Here is a 13542-nt window from a genome sequence, read left to right on the forward strand (position 1 = left end):
CTTGGTGCTAGCCAGCAGGGTAGCAGCAGCTGGAACCGAAATGTTGTAAGAAATAGTGTTCTCTTCAATACTTGCTTAAAAAAGTGTATTTCCTACTCATCATTCTCTAGCAGCATGTACAACGCATACATTTTGCAGTGTAACGTTCAGCGGTTTTGAAGGTCACTGGGATGTGCATTTTTTTGGTAGCAGACTGGAAATAAAGCTAATTATTTCCTGGAGCTGAAGAGCAGGCAGCAGAATGTGCAGCGCTAACAGGCACCGCAGGGATATTCAATTCCCCAGCTCCCCAGGTGCGAGGCTGCAGCCCCTCTGGGCATCCGTGTGACTCCTGGCTTCGTGTTTGCGTGTGTCCTGCGTGGGTTTGGTGGTGCTCAGTGTTGCGTGTGTGCTGCCTTCGGTATCGTCTGTGGTGTTTGTGTGTGTTTATAAACAGCGCGCTGTGTATTCCCCTGGCTGAGGGAAACCCTGAATTAATCAATGCCACAGTTAACAGAGGTCAGAATATGATACACTCGTGCATGGCCTGGATGTGCTAAAGTACTTCCTGACATTTCTGTGGATGCTGACTGATATCGTTCAATCAATTTAACCGTGCCACGGGGCCGCCGGGCTGGAGCTCAGGGCCCTCTGTGCGTCCCCTGCCGCAGCCAAGAAAGCCCGGCTCCTGTCTGCTGCTCCTGCCTCCAAACAGCCAGCTTCTCCTGCCATCTGTGTAAGATTTAAATGTTTAATTTTGCACAGCTCTGCCGCGCGGGATGATGGATGATATCACAGAGAGTAACAAGTCGAAAGCAGATTTATCGGTGCGTCCTACACTAACTCCATCACTTGGAGATAATGGTGCAAAACAGCACAACGGGACGGAGGCACGCTCGTCCTGCTGTCCTTCAGCCTGTGGAAAACCTGGTAATTGCAGGATCTCTGCTGGTATGCATGGCCAGCACTTGCTATGTACCCCTTGAGGGGAATGCTCACACAGATGATTATTAAACTCATTTTTTTAATTAAAAAAAATATATATATATTTCCAGAAACACACATCGTTTGGGAATTAGGAATATTAGGCATTGATTACCTTAGTTGCCTCCATGGGATGCAAACAACCACAAAACCTCCTCGTTCCTTGGCAGTGCTGGTAGGGGATAATGCGTGTGCTGGGGATGGATCCAGCTGGGCTCCGACTCTTGGTGGTTTGCTTGTGTAATAGCCAAGCAGCGAGCTTGTCTCCTGCTGCTTGCTCTGCTGGCAGCGTTACCTGGAGTGCGATTGCTCGTGTGGCTGCAAGGGGGGAGAGGAAATCTGCGCCCCACCTGCCCTCGCCGCCCTCCGCTCTCCCAAATGTCTTCAGATGGCTTCCTGCAGCAGGGCTACCTGGAGGTAAATCGGGAACAGGAGCATCACCCTAATGAGTTTGTGTGGGAATTCATTGGTGAGCAACCGTAAGGTGCCCAAAGGACCACAAGGGATAAATAAATGCAAGCTGTTCTTACTATAAATTAAGAAAACTGGAGCTGACCAGGCGGGTGTTCTCCCAGCACGATGTGCTGGCAGGGGATGTTCTCTGCCCCCTGGGCCACCACCGCTTTCAGCCTAGGGTCAGCGCTTTGGGAACACCAGCACGGGTAAGACAAGACCTCATGTTGTCAGCTCCCATTTGCTTTTCTTTCACTAAAAGACCCCCCCCCCCTTAGCAAAGAGTAAATTCAGAGTTGCACAGCAGGTGAAGCGTGCTGGGCAGTATTTAGGGAACCAGACTTGTACCTGCACTAGTTCTCTCCTCTGGGTTTGCAAAACCTTGCCACACCTCTCCAGGAACAGGCTGAGCTTTGGGGGGGCTCTGGGGCAGCTTAACCTCTGTGCCCCCCACACTGGTACTGCTCTGAGCAGGGGCACAGCCAGGCAGGGTGCCCTGGGCATTCCCTTGCAGCATCCGCACCGAGGCTGAAGATGCATCCCTGCTCCTTAATGCACTTCTTCAAGCTGCACTAGTAAGCAGCAAGAGGCAATGTGGAAAACAACCAGAATGATTAACGGCCACCCCTGCTGCCGCCTGTGTTCACCAACTGCACCAGAAGGAGCAATTCCAGAGACCATCGCTCTGCCTTCGCTGCGCCCCTGGCACCAAGCACCTGAGCCATGGGATGGGATCGCCCTGCCCGGCTGGGGATGCACGAGGGCTCCTTCACAGCCCTGCTGGCTCCCCCAGCTTCTCCTGAACACTTAAAAAGGTGCTGTGACCACTTCTGCCAGGGAAAGCACTCGATGGAATTCACCACCACCACGTTATGTTCCCTTCTGAAACCGGCTGACATTATGACGAGGCCAAGTTTTAATTAGGAAACAAAAGGTAATTAAACCATCAAAAATATTATTCACCATCAAACGTTTGTGCTTGAATAGTCTGAGCAGAAATAACGACGTCCTCTGGGGACAGAGATAAGAAGGGAATGGAAAGTCACGCTGTGTCTTCAGTCCTGCATGAGGGAGCACAGGCAAGAGAGGTGGGCGCTGCGGTGTTCCCAAACATCACGGCGTTTCTGTAAGCAGCAGAAACCCCCGTTAGACACTGTCCTCTCCAGATTGTCTTGAACTGACACCCCCCACACAAACATCCTGCTTCCAGCCTCTCTTTGCTCTGCTGGTCCCACCTGGGCTGGGGGCTCCTCACCCACACCCACGAGAGGTGCAGGTGAGGCTCTGTGCAGCCTCCCCCAGGGGGATCTCAACTTCTCCTGGTCCCAAGGAGAGGCTTGGAAGAGCCCAGCAGCCCGGGGCCGGGGCAGCAGCTCGGGGAGGCTGTGCTGAGGACAGCAGGAAATCCAGTCCTTTCTGCTTTGTTCAGCGGCAGTGCCTGGCTGCACTCCTGGCTCTGCTTAATTCTCCAGGAGGAAATATTTGTTCCTTTGAAATTGACTGGAATGATTTAAGCCGTATTTTTTTATCAAAATAAATTGTAAAGAAATAATGAATCTAATTCAGATGATGGCAACATCAGAATGCATTCTTCTGGCCCCTCGCTAATTAGATTGCCAACCACACAGGACATTCTCCAGTACAGATCGTCTCCTAAGAACTGGGCCCCGCAGCCGGAGCAGATGCCGTTTGTGCTGCGCTGGGCACAAACCCACACCCACACTGGGCACCCACACCTCGTGCCGTGCTGGTTGTACTGGGCTGGCTCCCCAGGACCTGGAGCTGGTGGTTTGTGATGGTGCAGCCGGCCTTGGTGACTGCTGCTCCCATTCCTCGTCCTTCCCAAAAGAAACCAGAAAGCATCTCTGCACATTTCCTTTTCCCCCCAAAGAAGAGCAGTCCATGTACATCAGCACCAGTTAAGCTCAGGAGTAATTTCTTAATTCCAAGCGATAAAAGCTTTCCCCTCCCAGCGTCAGCTGGCAGGCAGCTCAGCTCAGGGAGAGGCAGGAGACAGCGAGTAAATTTTTCAGCTGTCTTCCTCTCCATGCAGCTATTTAAAAGTGAACTTTCTACAAAGCCTAAATAACCTGTCATGTGATGCAGGAATTCCTGCATTATTAGGATATTTTGAAACATGGCTGAATATGAAGTCATCAAATTTAAGCAGTTCAAAATATAAAGTTCAAAGATACTTTTTTTTTTTTTTTTTTTTTTTTTTAATAAAAAAGGGCATTCTCTCTCTCTCTCATTAAATAAGCATTCTGTTCCCTCCTTTGGGATGACTCTAGATCTTTAATACGGTCCCCACTATTTATTTCCCTCCACTTCCTTCCAGTGAAGGAATGGAAAGGGACATGAATGAAACCCCAAACAATGAGAAGAAAATGCTGAGTTTTAAATACAGAAGGGAGCTGCTGGCAGGTGCCCGCCGAGCAGCACTGCACCTCCCTGCACAGCACCAGGTAACCGGGAGGTTTCCAAAGCTCAGGTGCAATTCGGTAGCAAATGAGTGTGGGGGGAGCAGGGCTCCTGCTTCCCTCCTGCCTCGGTTCAGCTTCCTCTGTGCTGCAATTCTGCCCAGCGCTGGGCTGCAATTTCCCACAGCTCACACAAGTATCTCAATTACTGCCTAATGAGATCAGCCCTTCCTCTGCCCTGCAAATCGAGTGCGCCAGCCCCAGCGAGGCACAGAGGAAACCAAACCACCAGGCACAGCTGGGCAGCCAGCACCGCCCCGTGGGTCCCTCCTGAGTGTTTTTGTGAGCGGCTGAATGGGAAAAAGGCAGCCCGAGGGTAGTGGCTCTGCCATCCCCAGGTGGGACAGGGGCTGGGAAGGAGCTGGCCCATGCCAGGATCTCCGCAGCACCAGCTCACCACTGCCCACTTCTAGCTGGAACGAGAAGGCCTTCAAATGGCTTCTCAGCAGAGCTCAGGTCCAAGCATCACGGCTGAGCCACATCTTTAGGGGCAGAAAGGTAATTAAAGAACTTACCTGCTCACTTACAAATGGGGATTCAGCTGGGACATCTGTGTGCTGAAAGATTCCCTCACCTGAGGTTGCTGCAGAGCTCAGGCATAACCACAACCCCAGGACCCAAAAAACCACTGGAGCACAGCAGGCATGGACAAAACCCAAAGCTCTTCCCTGGAGGAGCAGCACCAGCAGCCTCTCCCTGTGGGTTTCATCCCCTGCATAGCCCAGGCTGGATGCGACCTCCCAGCCCTACACACAGCAACGATGCTAAAACCAAGCATGGTGGTGGAACAGCTTCCTTCCCACTGCACCCATCTGCAGAGAGAAGTGTGCCTGCAGCCAGCACGAGCCCACTGACACGGAGCAGAGCAAGAAGCCTGAGCTGATGCGATGTGAGATCCCCTCGTGGTCCCCCCTGCAGCCCCAGCACCCTGCCCAGACCCAGCAGCACATCATCACAGCCCTGCCCCATGGGATGTCCTGCAGCGAGAAGGGTGGGGGGACCCCCAGAGCCCCCCAGGCAGCACAGCCCCAAGGGTCCCTCCGCCTGTGCCCTCCCTGGGCATCCTCAGGGATCCCAGGGTTTACAAACTGCAGTTATTACCAATAATTAGTAGCAGGTGAGGACTGTAACAGCAAACACAACTGTCAGCAGAATCCCTCTCCAGCACCCTGAGAGCTCTTCCCCTGCGCGGGCTGATCAGGCAAACAGATGCCAGGAGGGAACCGAAGAGCACTCGCAGCTCCACGGTCTGGTTTGAATGTAACTTGATAAAGAAAACCAAAATCAATAACCAGCTAATTCGGCTATAAATTTTGAGGGATAGAAGGAGAAAACCAACAATCACTCAGATGATAGAGAAACGGCACAAATTAATTTAGATTCTGTCACAACATCCTATGGAAGGTAAGCCATGCAATGCCGAAAAGAAGAGGCAGGGTCTGCGGGGTGCCTTGGCCACCCAGGGCTGTGTCCATCGCAGGGATGGGATGGGTCCTGGTGGGGATGGGACGTGCTCGGGGCGCTGCAGGCAGGAGCCAGCTGGGCACGGGGCTCCGAGCCGCCCCACAGCGCCAGCGAGGCTGCAGGCAGCCAGCCCGCCTGCTGGAAAACCTTCCCAAAATGCTCCTTGGAAACAATTCCAGCTACGTGTGAAACGCTTTCTAGTTATTTCTCTTCCCTGGCTCTTCATACTCGGAGCCTATTTGCACAGAAATTGGCGTTCAGCGCCCTGGCTGATCATTCACCCGAATCCAATATCGTGCATCTGGCCCCCGCCACCCGCGGGTGCCCGACGTCAGCTGCAGGCAAACAGCAGCCGGAGCTGGGGCTGGGCACTGCACACCCCGTGGGACCGTCCCTGCCTCCCTCCTGGGTGCTGCCAGCTGCCTGCCCCCCGTCCCACAGGCTGGAGACACGAACACGTGCCCCTGTGGCACCCTCCATTGCACCCAAAAATTAGGGGCGTGGAAGGAGGCTCATTGCCAACAGCTGAGGGTGGAGGAAGCCCAAAACAGGGAGCCAAGTTGCTGCACCCCTCGCTGCCCCTGTCGCAGCCTCCCCTCCAAGCTGGGCTTCGTGTTGGAGCCTTACGTGGGAGAAGCCCTCCCGCTGAGGCTGCTCTTGGCATGCGAAGGAAAGATGTCAGAGCGAGCCATCCCGCTGTTCCCTTTTCTATGTGGCTGCATCGTGCTCTTAGTGAAAGAAATCTCAGCAAAACGCAGCCTGGTGCTGCCTGTGTCCCCAGGGAGCCGTGGTTGGGATCGCGGGCTGCCCTTTGCCTCGGCCACCCCGTCCCAGGGCGCGCCGGCAGCTCCGAGCCCTCACACAGGCACAGCAGCAGGAACCCACTGCCAGCTCGGGAACAAAACGGCACGGCGTTTATTTGCACTTCCCTCACATCAAAGGGGCCCTTGTCTGAATCCGTCTGTCTTTAGCCTAGAGGAGAAGGGGAAAGATTGGTTCCTATTAATAGCCTCGCATCCCACAAGATCCAAGCCTTGCAAGAAGCCATGAAAGACGGCGGCATCTGATCCTCTCAATAAAGGAGGTAATTTTGGAAGAAATGTGTGTGCTCGGCAGCCTTAATTACTGCCTTCTCCAGTGGGGTAGCAGACGACAGCGATGACTCCTTTCTGTGTTGGTGGCACCCGGGTCCCAGAGGTGCTCAGTGCCAGGAGAGCTGTCGGCACGCGGGCAGGCGCGCTGCATCCCCCCAATTCTCATCTTGCAGCAAAACATTGCCAGGACTTCCACGGAGCAAGGGGCAGGAGCCCCAGCAAGGGGATGGTCAGCAATGGGGCAAAGAGAGGCAAAAATGGCTTTACACCAACCTGAGGAGGGGTCCCAGCTGGACTGAGGGGTCCCCTCCATCGCACCCCAATGGGCACCAACCTGGCCGGCAGCGATGCTGCAGGAAGGGCCCGGGGCCATGGGGCAAAGCGGGGCACTGCAGCTGGGCACGAGGCTCTGCAGGAGCACAGCCCGCCCGACCCGCCGGCCCCATATGCCAAACGACTCGCCTACCCTCTCGGTGCCCTTGGAAAATGATCCAGTAAATTATCTGCATTTCACAGCTGAGGAAGCGCAGCTCCAGAGCAGCCGCCGTGCTCGAGGGGCTGCCGGTCAGGAGCACTGCACAGAGAGGTCCGTGGGTCAAAGACAGCAAATACACGGGCATGGGCCTCAGAAGCATCGTTCCTCTAAAACACATCTGGCACCTTCCCACGCTGAAACCGAAATGATCAGTTCACGTGGATTCAGCATCTTTGGCTCAGCTTCACCTGCGGTGCTGCTGAAAGCATCTCCCCTAGAGGACAGCTCAGCTCGCCCTCCAAAAGAACCTGGCATTGCCGTGCACGGTACTAAGAGCAAATCAGCCCCAGCTGGGCTGCAGAAATGGTATTTGTTTCAATTAAACACTAAAGCAGCTCGCTCCTTTCTGCTCGGGTAGGGCAGGAAGGGACTGCATGCCTCCGACCCGTGCAGGGTATTGATTATGGCACCGGGTAGGTGCACACAGCGCACACCTCGCGTCTCGCTCACTCTGGGTGAGCATTTCGGCATGGTGGGCACATGGCACACAACAGGTGGCCAGTGCTGAAGCAAAGCATCCCAGCCACACAGCTTCATATTCCTCATGCCATAATTGGCCTTAATTCGGGTACCGCAATGCCACTGCCATGGTCCAGCACGGAAGGTGACTGAGGAGCTCTGCGAAGGAAGCTGGTGAAGGTACAGATGTGGCAGTGAGAAGCTGCTGTTTATCTCCTATCACACATGGCTGCGTGACATTAACCAGCTGCAGGATTGTGTCACCGACTCTGAAGAGCCAGGAACCTGACTGCAGTGACTCCCGTGCCCCTCTCCTGCTCCGTTCCCCCGGTGCCACTCTTGGGGCACTCCTGCAGGTGCCCTGCGCCCCCACAGCAGAGACTGGGACAGATCCCAGGCACTTCCAGAGGCCAGAGAGAGACGTGAGCTGCTCCTGGAGGCACTGGCACAGCCCCTGAGATGCCAGTGGGAGAGGAACCCAAGTCCTTGGTGTGCCCTTTCCCAGCCTGGCCCCAGCTCCATGCCCCCCGTGCCTCCCTGCAGCCCAGGCAGGAGCGCGCTGCCCCCGGGTATGATCAGGATGGGCTCCACCAGCCAAAAAACCCTGCCCCCAGCCACAGGCCTCCTCGCTGGAGCTCCTCTGGGCAGATAATGGACTTTGCCTTCGGACTTAATCTGCTGTAAATCTCTCTCTCCTAATTGCTTATCATCCGGAAACCTCGGAGCGAGCCAGGGCAGACGCTCCCCCTCATGTGATGGGCTGTCCTCTCCCTCCCGGCCATGGTCCTGGTGCTGGAGCACCCCCAGGGCACCCAGTACAGCCCCAGCACACCCCCAATCCCCAGCAGCACAAGCTGGCAGGGAGCAGGGGCTGCCTTTCCATCTGCTTCTCTGCAGACACGCCTCACCAACAAAATGCCAGGAGAGTTTTACAGCCGCGCTTCCCATCAGCGGTGCCGCTGGGTTTGCCATCAGCCATTTTAATGCTGTCAGATGCCTTAGCAGATCTCGGCAGGATCTGAAAGCACTGCTCCCCTTCCAGCCCCCCAGGTGGGAGCACCGTGAGCAGCACATCACCAGGCTCCCCCACGGACCCCACACCCCGGTGGCACTGCCCTCGCACCCCCAATCACAGCGGGCACTGCAAAGGTCACCCAGGGGCAAACCCGGTGCACAATTTGGAGTCAAAGATTTGATTTCAGGGGGAGCTGGTCGGCATCTTTCCACTGAGAACGGCTCCTAAGGCAGAGCGAGCAGTGCTCTGTCCCCCTGCCTGCCGAAGGAGCAATCCCGTCCTGCAGAGGGAAGACGTCATGCGACGGGAAGGTTGCTAAGCGAGCGGCTCCCTCCTTGTGATGCACAACTTCATTACTCGGCTCCCTAAATGGATGTTACATACATACGACATTTGCCTTGGAGCATATGAGCATCCCAAAATAGCACACGTTTCAGCTCTGTTTGTACGGTTTCCTGAAGAACGTCCCTGTGTGTGCCGGGCTCGCCGCGTGTGCTGCCCACACAGACCCACAGGGGCACAGGGCATCGGGGGGCGCAAACACCACGAGATGCAGGTTTCCCTTCACTCTGGTCATTTCTCTCCCTGCCTTGCATTGCTGCTTTCTCAGTGTTATTCAGCACTTCTTGGGGTTATGCTACAGGCCAAATGTTATGCACTGGGGGCAAACCCCACGGGGAGAAGCCCCCAGACTCAGCCCAGCTCAGGCGGTTCCTTTAGACGCACTGAGCCGTGCGGAGAGCAGGTACGGCCGCAGCTCCTGCACCTCGTGTAAGGTACAAATTAAGAAATAAAATAAATGGACTGTCCTGAGGAGAGAAACAAAGAAATTTGTTTTTCATTTTCCCCCTGATTTCATAAGAACTTCCCCAGCAGCTGATCTCTGCGGCGCTAACACGATCCGCTGCTATATTTTAATCCCATTACGTTGCCATGCGGCTGCTCGCAGGCCGCCTGGCCCACGAGGAACAGATGTTTCCTAATTGGCACTTCTGCTGCCCAGGAGTTTACATCACTGCGAATAGTTTCTTTGCCTTTTGTGTTGACATTGAAAGCGAGACCCCCACCGCCGCTCCTTACAGCCGAGGATTACACAACGGCGCTGGCTGCTCGCGCCCCAGTTACCCACCTGGAGCTGTTATTTGCTGCACAAAAGCAGCCACGATAATGCCAGGTCGGGGCGCTTCGGCACAGCAGCTGGGTCAGGCAGGGGTTGCTGGCGATCGCCGGGGTTTAATTGCCAGCTGCGGTGGCCGAGGAAGCAATCCGGGCTGGCTGCCTGCCCGCAGGGAGCGGCGACGTCGTCTCCTTGCAGATGCCTTTGGGTAGAGCCGCTCGAGGCGAAGCCCCAGCCAGCAGCAGAAGGCAGCACGGGGGCGTTTGGAGGGTTTCCAGCGGGGCTCCTGGCCCTGGGGCAAGCTACAGTCAGAGCTGCTCTGAAAAGGGAGCCCCAGCAGGGTCCCAGCCCACCCAAATGTGGGCTGGGGGCACCGAGCAATGGCTGCTGGCCAGCCTGGGGTCGTGGGCTCTCAGCACAACCCACCACACCACGCAGCACCCCCACCCCTCAACACCAAAAGGAAGTGATTTCAGGCAAAACCAGGCTCCCCACACACACACAGCTGCAGGCAGGTGCCTGCTCCTGCAGCCAAACCCTGCCTTTGCCCCTTCCCCAAAATATCCCCCCCCGCCCTGGCACAGCTGCCTCTGATTTGGCCAGGGCTGGGTCACACAGGATGCTCCTCACCCGTGGGCACAGCCTGCGAGCTGTTCCCCAGCCCACACCTTTGGCTTTTCAGCTCAGCGGTGGCTTGGTCTTGTCCTGGGTGTTTCATAACCGAGCCTTGGGAGTGCCACCCTGAGAGCCTGACTCCAGAGCGCGGGGCAGGAGCAGCGCCGCTAAATCCTCACCGCTGTTATAAGCCCCTGATACATTTTAATCCCATTATGTCTCCATGTGGCTGTTTCCAATTCTGGCCTTTGAAGAAGTGATGTTTCTTAATTAGCATTTCAGCTGGACGGGACTTTTATTTGCTGGAGGAAGCCTAGGAAGCTGTAAAGCTTTCATTTCTCCCTTTTATCTCCCTCTTTGCTCTAACGCTAGGAATAAAGAGGAGCAGAACACAAGCAAATGAGCGCCCAGGGCTCTGCGCGAGAGCACTGACCGGCTCGGGCACTGGGGGCACCGGGGGCTGGCCAGGGCGTGTGTGCTGGCTGGCTGCGGGCAGGGCAAGCAGCTGCCATTTGGCCCCGGGCATTTCCCTCTCCAGAGCATGGGAAGAACCCAGGGGACCACCAGTCCCTGACCCCACTGTGTGCCCACATCCCTGGGAGGGCATCGGGAGCCGGCGTCACCTCCGTGCGCATGGAGCCTCACCAGCAAGGAGGGAGGCTGGAGGAAAAACTGCAGGTGGTTTCCTTCTTGCACCAGCCGGGGCAGGGGCAGCACCTTCTTATCCCACATGCTGAAGCTAAGTACTGAAAAATCACTAATCTGCCCTGGAAACCACAACGTTTCAATAATGCATGCTGGGTTCCTTCATATTTTTCCTTTCTTCCTTCAGCCTTTGTTATTTGTGGCTGGGGTTTGTGTGTGTGCACGCAAACATGAGGCTAGAGGCTCAATGTAATTTAAAGGGGAAAAAAAAAATCAAAGCTAAGATCTCATGTAATCATGTGGTTCCAGAAGCTGGAGAATTAAACAAAATAGTCATTAGAATTTTAAAAGGACAAAAATCTGTGAAACCCGCAGTACACCCCTACAAGTTGGCAAGGCGCGCCGAATGCCCAAAGCACCCAGGCTGCAGACAAGATAAAATTCACCCCGCTATGATGGAGAACAAACATTTCATATTTCCGAGACTCTTGGTTTGTCGCCAATTATTTCCCTGCCCTTGGCACGTCTCCCAGCGCCTCAGCACAATGGGCACGGGGGGAGCCGCGCGCAGCCGCCGCCAAAGACAATGGGAAGGCAAAGGAAAGGCAGTGCCGGCACGCTGGCGGTTCCACGTCGCTCCTCGTTGCACTTGCCTCCTCACCAACAGGCAGCCCTGCCTCGGATGAGATCCCGCATGAATGCACATCTCAGGGACAGACAATGGCTGATCTCGGGTGGAAAAGGAAAAGAAAACAGGGAACAAGCGAGGGGACGGTGCCCCCCATGAGGGTGCAGCCCAGGTCGCTTTGGTGCACCAGGCTCTGCCCCGTCTTTTGGGGTTTGGGGTGGTGGGGCCACTGCCTCCCCACGGCACCACTGCAGAGAGCTCCCCAAAACACCAAACGTGCTTCAGCAACCACAGGAGCCGGAGGAAATGTCCGTCTGATGGAGAGGGAGCCAGCTCCCGGGGGCGGCAGTGGGTTTGCAGTCCCCCCTGCTATTCGCCTGGTGGAAAAAAAAAAAAAAAAAAGAAAAAAAAATGAGTTTGACAGCCTGGAGAACAGCTTTAGCTCCAGTCTATTGGCATGGCAGCAAAACCACCCACTAGCAGGGAGAGCCGTGGGACCGCTGAAATATCACCAGGCAGCGCCGCTGACAAGCGCCTGTTGTTCTCCGGCGGCCGCCGCGCGGGTGGGCAGCGGGCGGGGAGCGGGCGCAGGGGACAGCACGGGAGGGGACGGAGGCACCCCCTCACCAGGATGGGACGGGGGTGATCTCATAAAAGGGGGCTTTTTGATAAAGTTCAGTTAAAATAAAGGAAAGCTGTGGTGCTGCAGTCCTGCCCAATGCATCCAGCGCTGGCAGCGGCACGGGGAGGGCAGCGCCTGCCATCCGCACACCCCAGGCCCCATCTCCCTCGCGGTGCCTCGTGCTGCTCTGGAGCAGATGTTTCGGAGAGATGCTCAGCTCAGCAGCGGGGGTTCCCGTGGTGCCAAGCCCACCAGAAGCCGAGGGAGCCTGCTGCAAAGACAAATTGCCCTCAGCCTTCAAAGGCAGCACACGCTCCCCACCTCAGCCGGGCTCCAAGCACCAATCGGCGGCTCCTGCGCCTTGGTCTCTCCGAACCACGCAGCCTCCGGCCGCAGCTCTGCTCCCCCCGGGCCTGGCATTTCTACGGTGACACCAGCAGGAACAGAGGAAGGAGCAGGGGGAGGAAGCATCCCGGGGGAAGACGGGGCCGGACGGCACAGCCCACACGGCCTCCTCCCACCCCGAGTTCCGCGCTCTGGATCCAAATTTCTGGGAAAGCTGCAAGCAGCTGAAAAGCAAACCTCGGGTGAGGAGGACCAGAGACCTGCCAGCAGCGTGCCCTGGTGCCTGGCCCCGTGAAACTGCCCGGCTGCTGGCCCCACAGGGAGTAGGGGACGGGGCACTCTGCTCCCTGCATGGCCCCTCTCCCAGCAGGCCAGGCCGCGATGGGATGCGACGTTTTTTAGCAAACACAGGTGATGGGGCCGGGGTTACCGACAAGCAACGGTGAGTCAGAACAGGAGCAACTGCAAAATACCAGAACCACTTGCTCAGCGCGTTGCACTCAGCCAGGAAAACACATCTCCTCCTACGTGAGCCCCCGCGGGAACCGCCAGCTCCGATGCGCTGCTGCAGCTCTGCAGCAAGCGGGGTGCAGCCCACCCCGAAGGAGCAGAGCACCCGGCTGGGGGGCTGGTCCTGCTCACACCCTGGCTGCTCCATGTCCTCCCACCTCTGGCTCAGGCCACAAAACCTTGGGGCCAGTCACCAGAGGGGACAAGTCCAGCACAAGTCCCTGTGCCATTGGCACCTGGGGTGGCTCCTGACGCCCCGGGGTGCTTGGACCCATCTCCCCCCCCAGCTGGGCTAGGGGAGGTGCAGTGCTCACCATGAGCAGTGGTCCAGGGGCAGCCTGGGGTGGGCTGTGTGAAACTTCTGTTTCTGCCATGGGGGGTGTGAGAGAGGGGGCCAGTGGAAAACCTGACCTCAGCGGAGCCCAATTGTGTCTGAGTCACCCCAAGGCGCCCACCTGAGCGCAGCCAGCTGCCGGCGAGGGAAATTCCCCTGACAAGTCAAGGGTGAACCTCCTCTGAGCTCATTCACATTTTCCCCTTCTGCTTTTGTCGCTTCTCCCCCGAGACCCCCTGCCCCTCCTCGTGCCCGTCTCAAGG

The 13542-nt window shown here is 56.5% G+C and overlaps 1 long non-coding RNA gene across 2 annotated transcripts; it reads right to left on the reverse strand.

Annotated features, from left to right (window-relative positions):
• Positions 1-144: 144 nt before the first annotated feature.
• Positions 145-10100, reverse strand: LOC119718576 (uncharacterized). 2 transcript variants are annotated; one of them, XR_011803786.1, is made up of 4 exons: positions 9593-10100; positions 2380-2540; positions 1079-1374; positions 145-711 (listed from the first exon to the last, which is right to left on the reverse strand). It is a non-coding gene; the product is annotated as an uncharacterized lncRNA (long non-coding RNA). The 2 variants fall into 2 exon arrangements; XR_005269698.2 differs by having other exon boundaries at positions 145-1374.
• Between the last annotated feature and the right edge of the window lie 3442 nt (positions 10101-13542).

The sequence above is a fragment of the Anas platyrhynchos genome, chromosome 16 (genome assembly GCF_047663525.1).
Source record: "Anas platyrhynchos isolate ZD024472 breed Pekin duck chromosome 16, IASCAAS_PekinDuck_T2T, whole genome shotgun sequence".
NCBI lineage: Eukaryota > Metazoa > Chordata > Aves > Anseriformes > Anatidae > Anas > Anas platyrhynchos.